The 15,616-nt window shown below is 35.1% G+C and overlaps 1 pseudogene; it reads right to left on the bottom strand.

The window, feature by feature from the left end:
- Positions 1–442: 442 nt before the first annotated feature.
- LOC117354784 overlaps positions 443–15,616 on the bottom strand; it is a 183,025-nt pseudogene continuing 167,851 nt past the window's right edge.

Here is a 15,616-nt window from a genome sequence, read left to right on the forward strand (position 1 = left end):
GGGGAGGGAGACAGGGGTTTTGTTGATCCTTGCTCTGTATTATTTGTATTTATAAAATGACAATTGTACAGAATATTGTTTCTTTTTATACTTTAATAAGTGGATGCTGTAGACGGGCAGACTGGATGGGCCATTTTGGCCTTTTTCTGCCGTTATGTTTCTATTTGCATTCACTCTCTTCATGCATATTCATTGGAGAAATTTTAAAAAAAAATTGACTAGGTTGTGGTCCTTTGTCCTTGAAGGCCACAACAGAAAAAGCAGTATATCAAATCCCATCCTAGACACTGTATACCTTTCCACAGAATTGGGGCTGTGACTGAGAATCCTACAAGTATCAAATACAAGAGATTTGGGGTCAGATGTTCCATCTTCTGCTTTCAAACATAAGTTAATCTCAGCCAATTAAATAAAACAGACATCAGAAAATTCCAGAGCCAGCTGGGATGTTCTTACCTCTTTATTGAACGTGAAATAGGCTTTCAGGCAGATCCTGTACGGTTGTTTACAATGTTAAATATTAATTTAAAAAAAACCCAACAGGGGACAATTTCAATAAGAGTTTCTAAATTAAAGCAAAAAGGGAGGGAGGGTCAACTTAGTTTCAAGCTTTCCCCACTTACAGTCATGTCTTATTGTAAACTGGGGTCACAAAATCCAGTTCAGTGCAGGCTGAAGGCAGCTATTGTTAAAAGCCTTCTTTTCCAAACTGCTAGGAAAGAGGTGGCAGAGTTGGAGATGGGGGAAAGAGGACAATCGGTGATGTGGAGCTTCAAATGTGGTGAAAGGAAGGGGCAAGGGGAGGTGGTGTGGAACGCAGCGATGCACAGCTAGAGGAAGCAGCAGTCCAAACTCAGCAGAACAATGGCTCAGTCTGCAGGTGGAACCAGACTGTCATCCATTGCTCCTCAGTCTTCAGATGTTGTGTGTCTTTCTGGTAAGCTGAGGATCATCATCCACCAGCTTGGACTTCAGGTGCTCTTTGTATGCAAGGATGTCCCCGGTCCACTTAGTGATAGTACGTTTTTCACATACCCAGATTTCCTGTGCAACCTATGAAAACAAGAAAGCAGGGCTTAATGACAAATCCTCCTCTACAATGCTCACCTCTCCTCTCATCCCAAGAAACAGCAGCATATCCCTTTTAATAATGCCTTACTACGGTATATTACACCCCATTTTATCTCCCCTCACTGAAGACTGGTATCAACGAATGACAAGTCATCCCCCAGCTAGAAACAAGCAATGGGGGCTCATTTTCACAGGATAAAAACATCCCCAAAATGGTATAAAATGGACCAAGTCATATGCATGCTTTGGAAACTAAGATCCATAAGAAAATTCTTTATCAGGCATCTTTCCAATTACTAGTCCAATTGCTAGTGTTAAGCCTCCTACTGCAACATTTCATACTTATATTTAGGAGAATACAGGCACTTCCAGAAACTAAGTATCATCCAAAACATCATGGTGAGGCTAATCTTTAACCTGAAAAATTTGACCACTTAACTCCATTCTACCAAAAATTACATTGGCTTCCTGTCGAAGGAAGAGTTCTCTTCAAGTTTAGATGCCTCTTCTACAAAGCCCTACAAGGCCTACTGTCTAACTGCTCAGTTCTTGTTCTCATCTCCAAGCTGCTCCACACCTTATTCTTTACCGTCCCTTCAGTCAAAGGCTGCACTCAGAAAAGATTCATTAACTGACTATCATACCACTTCCAGATATCCCGAACTGGGCCAAATGGTTTGAATATCAGCTTCTTATTTGCATTTTAGAAAGCTATTAAAAATACACCCATTCTCAAAATTCTTGTAATTCCTCCTAAGAAGCATACTGATGTAAATCTGTTTACTGGTCAATGTCAATGTTCTATTGTACGAGGGGTGTTCAATAATTTATCTACCTCAGTATGAAAGTAGCAAGTATGTTAAAACAAGTCTGTGTATGCTGTGACATGTCTCAAGATTACTCATACACAGTTGCGGCTCAGCGTGAGTATAACATTCCAAGAGACACGTGGTAGGAGAGTCCTCGTGCAAATCAGGTAAGAAACTGCTAGATTTGGAGCACTATTCAGTGATAAAATTTATCAGAAAAGAAGGAAAAAGTCAAAGGAGATGCAATAAACTGCAGTCATGCGTTCATGGAAGTGTGCCCTATCATCCTTTTGGAGCAAGAAATTAAGTGGGGTAGAGAGTCCATTGACGATAACCCTCACTCTAGATGGCCTGTGGAAGCAACTTCCACAGAAATGTGCAAGAAAGTCATTTTGTCGGACAAATGAATAGCTGAAGAAATGTGCATCTCGGCAGGTACAGTCTGGAAAATAATTCATGAAAAGTTGGGCATGTCCAAGGTTAGTGGAAGATGGGTTCCAAGAATGCTGACATGATGTAAGAAGGCTATGAGGCTCCAATGCTGTCAGGAGAACTTGGAGATATCCGTGAAGACAAAGTGAATTGTTTTTTCATCGTTTGGTGAATGGAGATGAGACTTGGGTCTATCACAGAGATCCTGAGTCCAAAATGGACTCAATGCAGTGGAAGCCCGAGTCATTCCCCACCCCCAAAAAGTTCAAGACAGAAAAATCTGCAGGCAAAGGCATGGCAACTGTCTTCTGAGATGATGAAGGATTTTTGCTTCTGGAGATCATTCCACACAAGTCAACCATAACCGGGGAGAGTTACGCCAACACAATGATCACTTTGTGGGAGTCAATCAAGGAGAAAAGATGAGGAAAACTCATAGCAGGCATGCTACTTCATGACAATGCGCCACTGCACACATCACAACAATTTTTTTTATTTTAAAGTTTATTAGGATTTTATATACCGCCTATCAAGGTTATCTAAGCGGACAATAACAGACTGCCGAGAATGTTGGTTTCAGCATCTAACCCATCCATCTTACAGTCCTGACCTGGCTCCCTCAGATTATTTCCTGTTTTGAGTTTTGAAGGAATCTCTCCTAGGACAGTGGTTTTCAAGTGATGAAGATTTCAAGGAAACTGCGACGTCCTGGTTTAAAACTCAAACAGAAGAATTCTTTTCAAAGAATTGCAGGAAAAGTGAATGAAGTGCATGGAGCTGTACTGTAAGTTACTTTGAACCTATATTAAAGTTCCTGTAAACCGTGCCGAGCTCTGTCTTTATTGAGAAGATGCGGTATATAAACTTAAGGTTTAGTTTAGTTTAGTAAAAGATTTTTCTGAGCTAGAGGAGAGCTTGCTTCATTGGTCATGTCACTGAGAAGTAAGCCTGCATCCTCCAGCTCATCTGCAGAGAATCACTGTTACAGATGCACTCACTGATCAGTCCTTCACACACACACACTTACTAAGACAGCCATTTGCTAACAATTGTCTAGAACCTTAATAATATTGTACTACAATCGTGTATTTATTGCCACATATGCTCCAACTGTAATCAGCCTAGCCCATTCTGGATATTTTTTAAATACATTTTTTCAGTATTTTTGTGAACACAATTTTTTTTTTTTTTTATTCTTTATTCATTTTCACTTCAATTAACAAGTATACAATATGATATCTTATAATATACAAAATCACTTGTACATTCTTAACCATAAATCTTAAATACTTTAAATTACCCCCATCCCATCCTCCCAGCCCTCCCTATATCAATAAAATTCATTCATATATGTATTATATCCCTTCTTATTATAAAATTTCAAACATTTAAAGGTGTCTAATCAGTTGAATATTCAATCAATGGCCCCCATATCTTTTTAAACCTATCATAATTCCCATTCTGTAAAGCAAGAACTCTTTCCATTTTATATGTATAACATACTGAATTCCACCAAAAGGTCCAAAAAGCCTTTGACAAGGTGCCCCATGAACGTCTACTCCGGAAACTGAAGAACCATGGGGTGGAAGGAGACGTACATAGATGGATCAGAAACTGGTTGGAGGGTAGAAAACAAAGGGTAGGAGTGAAGGGTCACTATTCCGACTGGAGGAGGGTCACGAGTGGTGTCCCGCAGGGCTCGGTGCTCGGGCCGCTGCTATTTAATATCTTCATAAATGATCTAGAAACAGGAACGAAGTGCGAGATAATAAAATTTGCGGACGACACCAAACTATTTAATGGAGCTAGGACTACAGAGGACTGCGAAAAGTTGCAAAGGGACTTGAACAAATTAGAAGAATGGGCGGCGAAATGGCAGATGAAGTTCAACATTGAAAAATGTAAAGTATTACATGTGGGGAGCAGAAACTCGAGGTACAACTATACAATGGGAGGGATGTTATTGAATAAGAGTACCCAGGAAAGGGACTTGGGGGTAATGGTGGACATGACAATGAAGCCGTCGGCACAGTGTGCAGCGGCCGCTAAGAGAGCGAATAGAATGCTTGGTATAATCAAAAAGGGTATTACAGCCAGAACAAAAGAAGTTATCCTGCCGTTGTATCGGGCGATGGTACGCCCGCATTTGGAGTACTGCGTCCAATATTGGTCGCCGTATCTTAAGAAGGATATGGCATTAGTCGAGAGGGTTCAAAGGAGAGCAACACGTCTGATAATAGGTATGGAAAACCTGTCATACTCTGAGAGATTGGAGAAGCTGGGTCTCTTTTCCCTGGAGAAGAGGAGACTTAGAGGGGATATGATAGAGACTTACAAGATCATGAAGGGCATAGAGAGAGTAGAGAGGGACAGATTCTTCAAACTTTCGAAAAATAAGAGAACAAGAGGGCATTCAGAAAAGTTGAAAGGGGACAGATTCAAAACAAATGCTAGGAAGTTCTTCTTTACCCAACGTGTGGTGGACACCTGGAATGCGCTTCCAGAGGACGTTATAAGGCAGAGTACGGTACTGGGGTTCAAGAAAGGATTGGACAAATTCCTACTGGAAATGGGGATAGAGGGGTATAGATAGAAGATTACTGCACAGGTCCTGGACCTGTTGGGCCGCCGCGTGAGCGGACTGCTGGGCACGATGGACCTCGGGTCTGACCCAGCAGAGGCATTTCTTATGTTCTTATGTATAGTTAAGTCTTGTATAGTCTTTCCAATTTCTAGTGATGTGTTGAATGGCAACTCCTGTCAATATTAATAATAATTTACTGTTAGATATTGAAATTTGACTTTTAAACCTCATTGAAGTACCAAATAAAACTGTGTCATATGACAAGGCAACAAAGTTTTCTAATAGCAAATTAATTTAGGGCCACATTGATTTCCAAAAGGCATTAATACAAGGACAGAAATAAATTAAATGATATAAAGTCCCTGCATCCTTATTATAGTGCCAGCATCTATTAGACCTAGAAGTATCTACTTTTTGTAAACGAACTGGGGTCCAAAACACTATGCAATAAAAACAACCATGTTTGCTTCATAGATGCCGACATTGTAGATTTTAACCTCCAAGACCAAATTTGTGGCCATTGAGATGCAGAAATTTGGTGCTTGATCTCAATGCTCCAAATATCCCTCAACCCAGTTTTCTTTTTTTTATTCAGATATTCATTAAGTAATTTATACCACTGATTTGCTGCCAATTGGAAATGATACCAGTGTTTTTTCAGATTCTGGTTAAATTTATTTGGCTGGGTAAAATTGCAAGAGTTGCTCTAGTGTCTTTACAAAGGCCAATTGAGGAGGGTGGGGTAAATTTCCCCAATTTTTATAGGTATCATCAAGCCTATATCATGCTTCAAGGTATGTATTGGGTCCTCCCAGAGCTTTTGGAACAACTGCCAGAATGGTTATGGGTGGAGAGATCACTTATTTCCACTTAGGCTTGATCTTCTGCTTAATATAAAAATGCCTAGAATACGTAAAGACAATAGAGTATTAATGGATACTTGGAAAACATTAAGATTTGTAGACAAATTAACTCCTGAGTCTATTTTAAAATCAACACATCAATCTATTTGGGTAAACTCCAAGATACAAATAGGCGGGTTTAAGGTTGTCTGGAAGGATTGGATTAAAGCAGATATAAGATCTTTAAAGGAAGTAATTTATAATGGTAAGCTGCTTGATTTTTCATTACATTACATTACATAAGTGATTTCTATTCCGCTTGTGCCTTGCGGTTCTAAGCGGATTACAAGTTAGAAGACTGGACATTTCCAGTAGCATTGCAGTACATATAAACAAGAATGCGTTAAGTTACAATTGTTGTTCTGGACTTTTCCAGGATAAATTGGTAGTAGATAGTAGATAGTGATAGGTTGTTTAGACGAATAGAGATAATATTGTCCGGATTCTGTTGTTTAGACGAGTAGAGATAATACTGTTCGGATTCGGGTGTTGCTGGTGGTGGTGTTTGGGTAGTCATGAGAGCATTATCTTAAACTTTTGTGAGGTTATGATGATGGGAAGTGTTTTTTGAAGAGATGAGTTTTGATTTCTTTTCGGAATGCTTTAATGTCTATTGATTTGGTCAGTAGATTGGTGATGGTAGTATCGATCTTTGCTGCCTGTGTCGCTAAAAGGCTGTCATATAGTTTCTTTCGTCGTGTTCCTTTGAGAGGGGGGTGAGTGAATAGGCTCTGGGTTCTCCTTGATCTGTGTGAGAGGTTACGGTGTAGTCTGTTGTTTAGGTAGCTGGGTGCTGTTCCATGTATTACCTTGTATAGTAGACAGTAGAATTTGAACTGAGATCTTGCTTTTATTGGTAGCCAGTGTGAGTCTAAGTATGCTTTGGTGATGTGGTCGTATTTGCCTAGTGAGTAGATGATTCTGAGGGCTGTGTTCTGAACTGTCTGTAATTGTTTTATCATGTAATTTGGGCATGATAGGTATAGGCTGTTACAGTAATCTACAATACTCAGTACTAGGGATTGTACTAATATCTTGTATTGATCTTTGTTGAAGAATTTTCTTATTTTTCTTAGGTTACGTATTGTGAAGAATGCTCTTTGGATGATTTTGTGGATTTGAGACTGCATTGTGCAATTTCTGTCTAGTAGGATTCCCAGGATTTTGAGTGTGCTTTGCATTGGGTACTTGATTGTGTTTACTTCTAGTTCTGTGAGAGATGGTTTTTTTTCCCTTTCCAGTAGTAGGAATTTAGTTTTTTCCGAGTTCAGTTTTAGTTTATGACTTGACATCCATTTTTCTACCGTTTCCATTATCATTTTCAGGTAGTTTTCACAATTGCAACATAAATATGGTCTAAATAAAAAATTGAAGCAGGCTATTCAGGTAGGGTTCCCTGAATGGAAATCTTTGAATGATCATTACAGCTTAGAATTCTTATGTTTCCAGGCAGTTTTTCTGGGACACCAGGCCGCAAAGTGGTATAAAATTATATCTAATTATTTGAATAAGAAACCTAAAAATGGATTAAGAGATATTTGGAGCATTGAGATTAAGCATCAGATTAATGCATCTCAATGGCCACGTATTTAGTCTTGGAGAATTAAAGGTACAATGTCGGCATCTATTAGGCAAACATGGTTCTTCTTGTTGCATAGAGCATTCTGGACCCCTACTAGATTACAAAAATTAGATTGCTCTAAGTCTAGTAGATGCTGGCATTGTAAAATTGAGATTGGAACTTTAGACCATCTTTTATTTTATTGTCCATGTATTCAGGCATTTTGGTTGTCAATCTGGGATCAAGTTAACCTAATGATGGAAAGTCATGTGGCATTGTCCTATGATACGGTGGTTTTTGGAATGTGTATGAGGGCTAAATGCCAAATATCTGCAGCAAATAATAAGTTACTGATGATTCTTACGGGTGTGGGGATCCAGCAAATAACGTTTAATTGGAAAGACTGTTCTAGACTGAATTGTAGTTTCTGGTGGAACTCAGTATGCCATATGTACAAGATGGAAAGACTACTTGCAGTACAGAAGGATCATTTTAAAAGGTTTCAGGAGGTGTGGAGGCCATTAATTGAATATTATAATGGATTAAGGTTTATTCTTTTTCCTTATGTGATAATTTGGAGAAATAGGGGGGGTGGGGGGGATAGGGTATTCTAAATAAATAGCTGTATATTTTAACTGATTAATGCACATAAGAAATATAATGTATATGTATGTATAGAAAAGGGAAGGGGGTAAATTTATTGGAAATATATGGTTATGGCATCGTTTCTCGGCCTTTTGGCTAAGATCAAGTGTAGGAAATATATGGTTATGGAATTTTAAGGGATATATGTAATATGATGAGTTATATTTGTGGTACACTTAATTTATATGATAAAATGAACAAAGAATTTGAGAAAGAAAGGGTGGGGGGAGGGATAGGTTAATATAAGATTAATTGTAATATAGAGGGATATCTAGGTATGTATATGATTGGATAGATTATTTTGTTGATATGGTGAGGGTTGGGAGGAGGGTGGGGGGAATTAAAGTATATATAATAACATTGTTTAAGAATGTCAAGTGAGTTATGTGTAATAATATTGTACACTTGCTGAAAGAAATAAAATGAATAAAGATTAAAAAAAAAATTATACCACTTTGCGGCTTGGTGACCCAAGAAATCCGCCTGAAAGCAAAGGAATTCCAAACTATATTGATTGTTAAGATTCTTCCATTCAGGGAACCCCTCCTGAATAGCATGTTTCAACTGCAACTATCTAAAATTTTGTGTCTTATTTAAACCATATTTATGCTGCAATTGTGAAAAACTAAGCATCGAACTATTTAAAATAATATCATTCAAAGTACGAATACCTCCAATAACCCATTGCTTCCAGCCGAATTGACATCTGCCGATTTTAATCTTGGAGTTCAGCCAAATGGATTGATGTAATGATTTAGAAATTGGAATAGGTGTCAAATTACTAATATAAAGTAAAGTTTTCCAGGTATCAACCAATATTTTATTCTCTTTATATCTTCTAGGTATTTTTATACTAAGCAAATGCACCAGATGTATAGGAAACAGGAGTCGCCATTCTAAATATAACCAGTCTGGGACATTCTCCATGAGCTCTGGGAGGATCCAATACATACCCTGACGTAGAATATAGACTTGATGATACCTATAAAAATTTGGAAAATTTATTCCCCCCTCCGAAATTGATTTTTGTAAAGATACTAATGCAATTATTGGTCTTTTACCCAACCAAACAAATTTCGTAAGACTACCATTCAATTTTTTATAAAATGACCCCTGAAAAAAAAAACCGGTATCATACTCATTTGATTGCAAACTACAGGCAATATCATCATTTTTATAGTTTGAACTCTCCCCCACCATGATAAATGCAACGGATTCCATTTTTCACACATTTGTTACTTTTTTCAATAAAAGTTTTTCATTCTCCTTTACTGTGTCTTCAATATTGTTTTTTCTGGTATTTCTGCTAGCAAATTTTTTTTTTTTTTTTTTTTTTAAATCTTTATTCATTTTTTTTTGTGTTACAGCAAGTGTTACAAATAAACTCAATAGAAACTTAAATACACACTTGACTAACTCATATATTAATATCAAGTTTAACATTAATATAATAATCCCCTGTCCCACCCTCCTTCCCAACCAATAATACATAAATCAATTTTATTGTACATTCTTTAAATATTAATTTAGTATGTAATAATCAAAATTGAAAAGCCCACCCCGTTCCCCTCTTTACAATTATCTTATCATGGGAAAAGTTGATTTTTCATTAGAGAAATCATGTTAACGGTCTTCAAATATTTCCAAGTTTTATTTATAGGAAAAATTATCCTTCTTTACAAAAATCAGTTAATGGTCCCCATATTTTTTGAAATTTATTCATGTATCCTTTGTGTGTTGCAATAGCGAGTTCCATTTTGTATATGTGGCATACCGAATTCCACCAGAACATATAATTCAATCTATCATGTTGTTTCCAATTGGATGTAATTTGTTGTATTGCAATTCCAGTTAAAATAAATAAAAGTTTGTTATTACTAGATGAAATTTGGCTTTTTGCTCTCATGGTTGTTCCAAATAATATAGTATCATATGTCAAGGCTACCGGATTTTCTAACAATTTGTTAATTTGGGGCCAAATTGATTTCCAGAATGATAGGATAAATGGACAAAAGAATAAAAGATGATCTAGTGTCCCAATTTCAATATGACAGTGCCAGCATCTATTAGATCTTGAACTATCTATTTTTTGTAAACGAGTAGGGGTCCAAAAAGCTCTATGAAGAAGAAAAAACCAAGTTTGTCTCATAGATGCTGACACCGTACATTTTAGCCTCCAAGACCAAAGTCGTGGCCATTGAGATGCACTAATTTGGTGTTTTATCTCAATGCTCCAAATGTCTCTAAGACCATTTTTTGGTTTTTTATTTATATATCCGGATATTAATTTATACCACTGTGCGGCTTTGTGACCTATTGAGTCCATCTGGAAACATAAGAATTCCAAACTGTGATATTTAGCGAGATCTTTCCATTCAGGGAACCCTTCCTGAATAGACTGCTTCAATTGCAACCATTTAAAATATTGTGTTTTATTGAGACCAAATTTCTGTTGCAATTGTGAAAACTCCAGCAATTTATCATTTTTAATTACATCATCCAAAGTGCGAATGCCTGCTATCATCCAATGTTTCCAGATGACTTTAAAACCGCCAATTTTGATCTTGGGGTTTAGCCATATAGTTTGGTTGGTTGATTTACTAATTGGAATTTGAGTAAGATTACTTATGTATTTTAGAGTTTTCCAGGTATCCATAAATATTTTATGATCTTTGTATAACCTTGGCATTTTGATACTAATTACATGATTAAGACGTAATGGAAATATAAGCCTCCATTCTAGCCAAAACCAGTCTGGAATATTATCTGTGGGTTCTGGGAGGATCCAATACATACCATGACGTAAGATATAGGCTTGATGATACCTATAAAAGTTGGGAAAATTTACCCCTCCCTCCTTAATTGGTTTTTGTAATGACGCTAGAGCAATTCTTGGTTTTTTATTAAGCCATATAAATTTTGTCAAAGTCCTATTTATTTTTGTATAAAACGAATCTTGAAAGAAAACTGGTATCATCCCCATTTGGTAACATACTACCGGTAAAATCATCATTTTTACAGTTTGTACTCTTCCCCACCAAGATAAATGCAAAGGATTCCATTGCTCACACATTTCTATTACTTTTTGTAATAAGCATTTTTCATTAATTTTCATTGTTTCATCTACTGTTTTTGTTATCAAAATTCCAAGGTATTTAATATATTCTTCCTTCCAAACAAAAGGGAATGTATCAAATAAACCTTTTGTACAATGTATATTTAGTGGAAGAATCTCTGATTTATTCCAATTAATTTTATATCCTGAAAAATTTCCAAATTTCTCAATCAATTCAAGTAGATGTGGAATGGTGGATTCTGGATTTTTCAGATATAGTAATAGATCATCTGCATAAGCAGATATCTTATATTCTTTATCTGAATGAGGTATACCCTGTATCTCCTTAGCTTGTTGGATGGCTAATATTAAGGGTTCTAAAACAATATCAAACAGCAAAGGGGATAAGGGACATCCTTGTCTAACTCCTCTCTGTAGATTAAATTTTTCTGAAAACGTATTATTAATATATAGTCTAGCAGAAGGGGAGCTATACATTGTTTGTATCATTTGTATAAATCCAGGACCTATACCAAACCATTCCATTGCTTGATACATAAAAGGCCATTCTACTCTATCAAAGGCCTTTTCTGCGTCTAATGAAATTGCAAAAGTAGGTTCATTCATTTTCTTTGTTAAATATAACATATGGAATGTTAATCTGGTATTGTGAGATGAATGTCTTTGAGCAACGAATCCTGTTTGATGCATACCTATTATATGGGGGAGAGCTTTAGCTAATCTTAGCGCAAGTATTTTTGCTAATAATTTTCCATCTACATTTATTAAAGATATTGGTCTATAGTTTGAGACCAAAGTGGGATCTTTATTGGACTTTGGCAAAACAATAGTCAAAGATTCTGCTATAGTGCCTTTAATACAACCTTTATTGAGCTGATATTGATAGAGATTTAATAAATAGGGTAGTAAAAAATTTTGAAATGTTTTATAAAATTCCACTGTATATCCATCACCACCTGGAGCGGATCCAACTCTAAGGGACTTCAAAGCTGTTCCTAATTCTTTTAGTGATATTGGTTCTTCCAAACTTCGTTTTATATGTTCAGGAATTTTTGGACCCTCTAACATTTTTAAAAATTCAAAACCATCTTTTCCTTTATTTGGATAATTTTCGGAAGAATAAAGAGATTTATAAAATTTCAAGAATTGTTTTAAAATAGGTTCAATTTGTGTATATGTATTTCCATTTTCATCTTTTATTGCTATTAATTTTGTTTTTCTTTTTTTCGCTTTAAGATAGTTTGCCAGTATTCTTCCTGATTTGTTTGAATTACCATAGTACAATGTTTGTTGAGAAAATAAATCTTTCCTAATCATTTTAGATGAGATCTCATTATATTTACCTTTTAATTTTAATAATTCTTGTTGAATAGAATATTCCCATTTTTCTATAAGTTTTGATTCTAAATTTTTTATCTCTTTTTCTAAGAATAAAAATTGTTTTTTAATTTGTTTTTTTAGAAAAGCCGAATAAGAAATTATTTGTCCTCTAATTGATGCCTTAAAAGCATCCCATAAAGTTTCTCTGTTAATATCATCATTATCATTTATTTGAAAAAATTCTTTCATTTTTGTTAGAAGATTTTCACAAAAGTTTTGGTCAACCAACAGTGTATTATCCATTTTCCAAATTGGTCTGTTATTATTTTGATCTGTAGTTTTAATTTTGATCCACACTCCACCATGGTCAGATAGAATAATTGGATCAATGGCAGCTTGTGTCACTTGATGTGCAAGATGATTTGAAGTAAAGATATAATCTATTCTTGAAAAGGAATTATGAACATGAGAACAGAAAGAAAATTCCCGACCATCAAAATGAAGTATTCTCCATATATCTATTAAATCACAAGATTGAATCAAATTATCTAGTCCCATAGATTTCATAACTCTACTTGGGTTTTTATCTAATAAAGGATCCATTACAGCATTGAAGTCCCCTGCTACTATAAGATTTGAAGTAGCCAGTGGTATGATCATTTGTTGAAGAGTTTTAAAGAATTCATTTTGGTTCGAATTAGGGGCGTATATATTGATTAACGTCATGGTAGTATTTCCCATATTCATTTCCACCATTATCCATCTTCCATGAATATCTGAAGCTTTTAGTTTGAATGAAGCAGAGCATTTTTTATTAATTAAAATAGCAACACCTGCTTTTTTCCCTATAGCTGGTGAGAAAAAACATTGTTTGACCCAGCCTCCTTCTAGCTTTTTAGATTCTATATGTGAGAGGTGGGTCTCTTGTATAAGGCAAATATCTGCATCTTGCCTTTTTAAAAATGATAATGCTTTTTTCCTTTTTATCATATGATTTAGACCGTTAACATTTAAAGACATAATTTTAATATCCATTTATTTTTAAATTTTCAGATATTAAATTATGTATATTTTCCCAATGTTTTAAGTATTTCATTTCTCTTTTTTCCTTTACACCCATGATTACCTTATATATTTCCCCTTTATTCCCTCCCATCCCTTTTATCCCTCCCTTCCCCCCCTCATTAATTACGAAAACTTGGATACGCAGGTTGAGGTTAGATTTAGATAACTCCGACAGGCTATTAATAATTATCTAAAGTACTACCATTTTTTTCCCCTATTTCTGTATATTTTCTCTTATTTTATTATTAATTATAAGAATAAGTAAAAAGTTTTTCATTCTTATGTATTGAAAGATTATTTTCTATATTTGTATGTCTTTAAATCCATAAGAATGAATATATTACATTACTTATATCTTAGAACATTTCAATTAAAATTCATTTCTTTTCAGGTGGTATATTATTTTTACTTTAAAAAACTTTCATACCTGGGTATATTAAGTTTATCATGTTAAGAGCATTCTAATTTAGCCTCTTTCCTCAGAACTGTAATAAGAGTCTTCAGCACAGGAATCCCCCCCATCTCTTATGCTCATTATTTTCCTATGATTCACGAGAGAGTTGTCAATTAAGAGAAGCCAACAATCCCATCAGTGTTCTCGTTAGCTCTGTCTCAATAGCATACTCTCCAGACATCTATAATTTTAAAGTATCTGAGGCCTGTGCAGACGAGAGTGTAGTCCTGTGCTAAAAACTCTCTCTTTATCTCCCATAGAGGATTGCCAGGTTGAACAATTGTGGGTACTAAAATTCAACTTAATAAATAAAAGAACAATTATCTATAAAGATGAAACATGAAATTTGAGATATATATATTTAAAAAACTTTTCAGGCAATTTTTGCGTTTCAGATATATTCTTTTTATATATATCGTATTTGAAACGCATTTTAATGTATCTGAAACGCAAAATTAAACCCGAAGTACCACCTTCAACCGGAAATATAACAAACCAATCACTTCATCTTTTTTATAATCTTCTCTGTGGTTGAAGGATAATTCCCTTCTCACAATTACTCCGCCTTCAAAATTTCTCATCCAATCAGTACATCTTTAAGTTTGTTGAAAAAACTTTCTTCGTCATTATTTGAGTTCGAAGATGTATTTCAATTCATTTTCGTTCCTGCCAGTAAGTTTATTCTATTTATTCTGAGTAGAATTCTAGAATTTTTGTATTTTTTCATTTTTCTTATTTTCCATGGAGAATGTTGCAAGTTGTTTAAGTCTTTAATTCGATCCTTGTGTGTTCTTTTTCCATTGCTTTCCGTTCCAATTTATATTTAACCAATGTTCTTTTATTGAAATTCATTATCATATAAGTCAAAGTTTTCACAAATTGGTCAATATTCTTTAGTATGAACCCATTAAATGTTCTTTAGATTGTCATAGGTTGCTCCAGTTGATTTATAAATTCCTGTAGTTTTTTTGGATCTGTAAAGTTTTGCGTTTTGTTAGCGATGGTAACCTTCATAATCGCCGGATAGAGGAGCCCGAATCTAGCTCCTAGAGATCTTAGTTGTGGTCTCATGTCTAAGAATTGTTTTCTTCTTGTTGCTGTTTCTTTTGCAAAGTCCGGGACAATGTATATTTTTGAATCTTGGCATTTAAGATTTTTGATTTCCTTGGCTATTTGGCATATTTCAATTGCTTGTTGATGTCTTAAAAGTTTGAAAATTAAAGTTCTTGGACCTGTTTGAGTGTTATTTCTTTGTGTTGGAATCCTATGAGCTCTTTCAATTTCCAGTTCCGTTTTAAATTTCAGTGGTAGTATTTTAGGTAGAAATTTTTCAAGAAATGCAATCGGATCATTCTTTTCCACTCCTTCAGGTAATCCGATTATTCTTAAATTATTCCGTCTTTCACGATTCCGGCTGTCTTCCAGATTTTTTTTTATCTCTGTTATTTCTTTCCATATGATTTTGCTGTGATTCATATCTGTATTTAATTGTTCTGTAATATCTTCTAATGTTGAAATTCTATTTTCTGTAATGTCCACTCTTTTAGTTAGGATTGCAGCATCTTCCATTGCTTTTTGTAGTTTTTTGTTACTATCTAAGACAATTTCTTTTATTTGTCTTAGTTCTTCCATAACATCCAGATTTTTTTCTGTTGGTAATGGGATTTTAGAGGGTGTACCTGGCTCAGGTTTCGACC

The sequence above is a fragment of the Geotrypetes seraphini genome, chromosome 2 (genome assembly GCF_902459505.1).
Source record: "Geotrypetes seraphini chromosome 2, aGeoSer1.1, whole genome shotgun sequence".
NCBI classification, from domain to species: domain Eukaryota; kingdom Metazoa; phylum Chordata; class Amphibia; order Gymnophiona; family Dermophiidae; genus Geotrypetes; species Geotrypetes seraphini.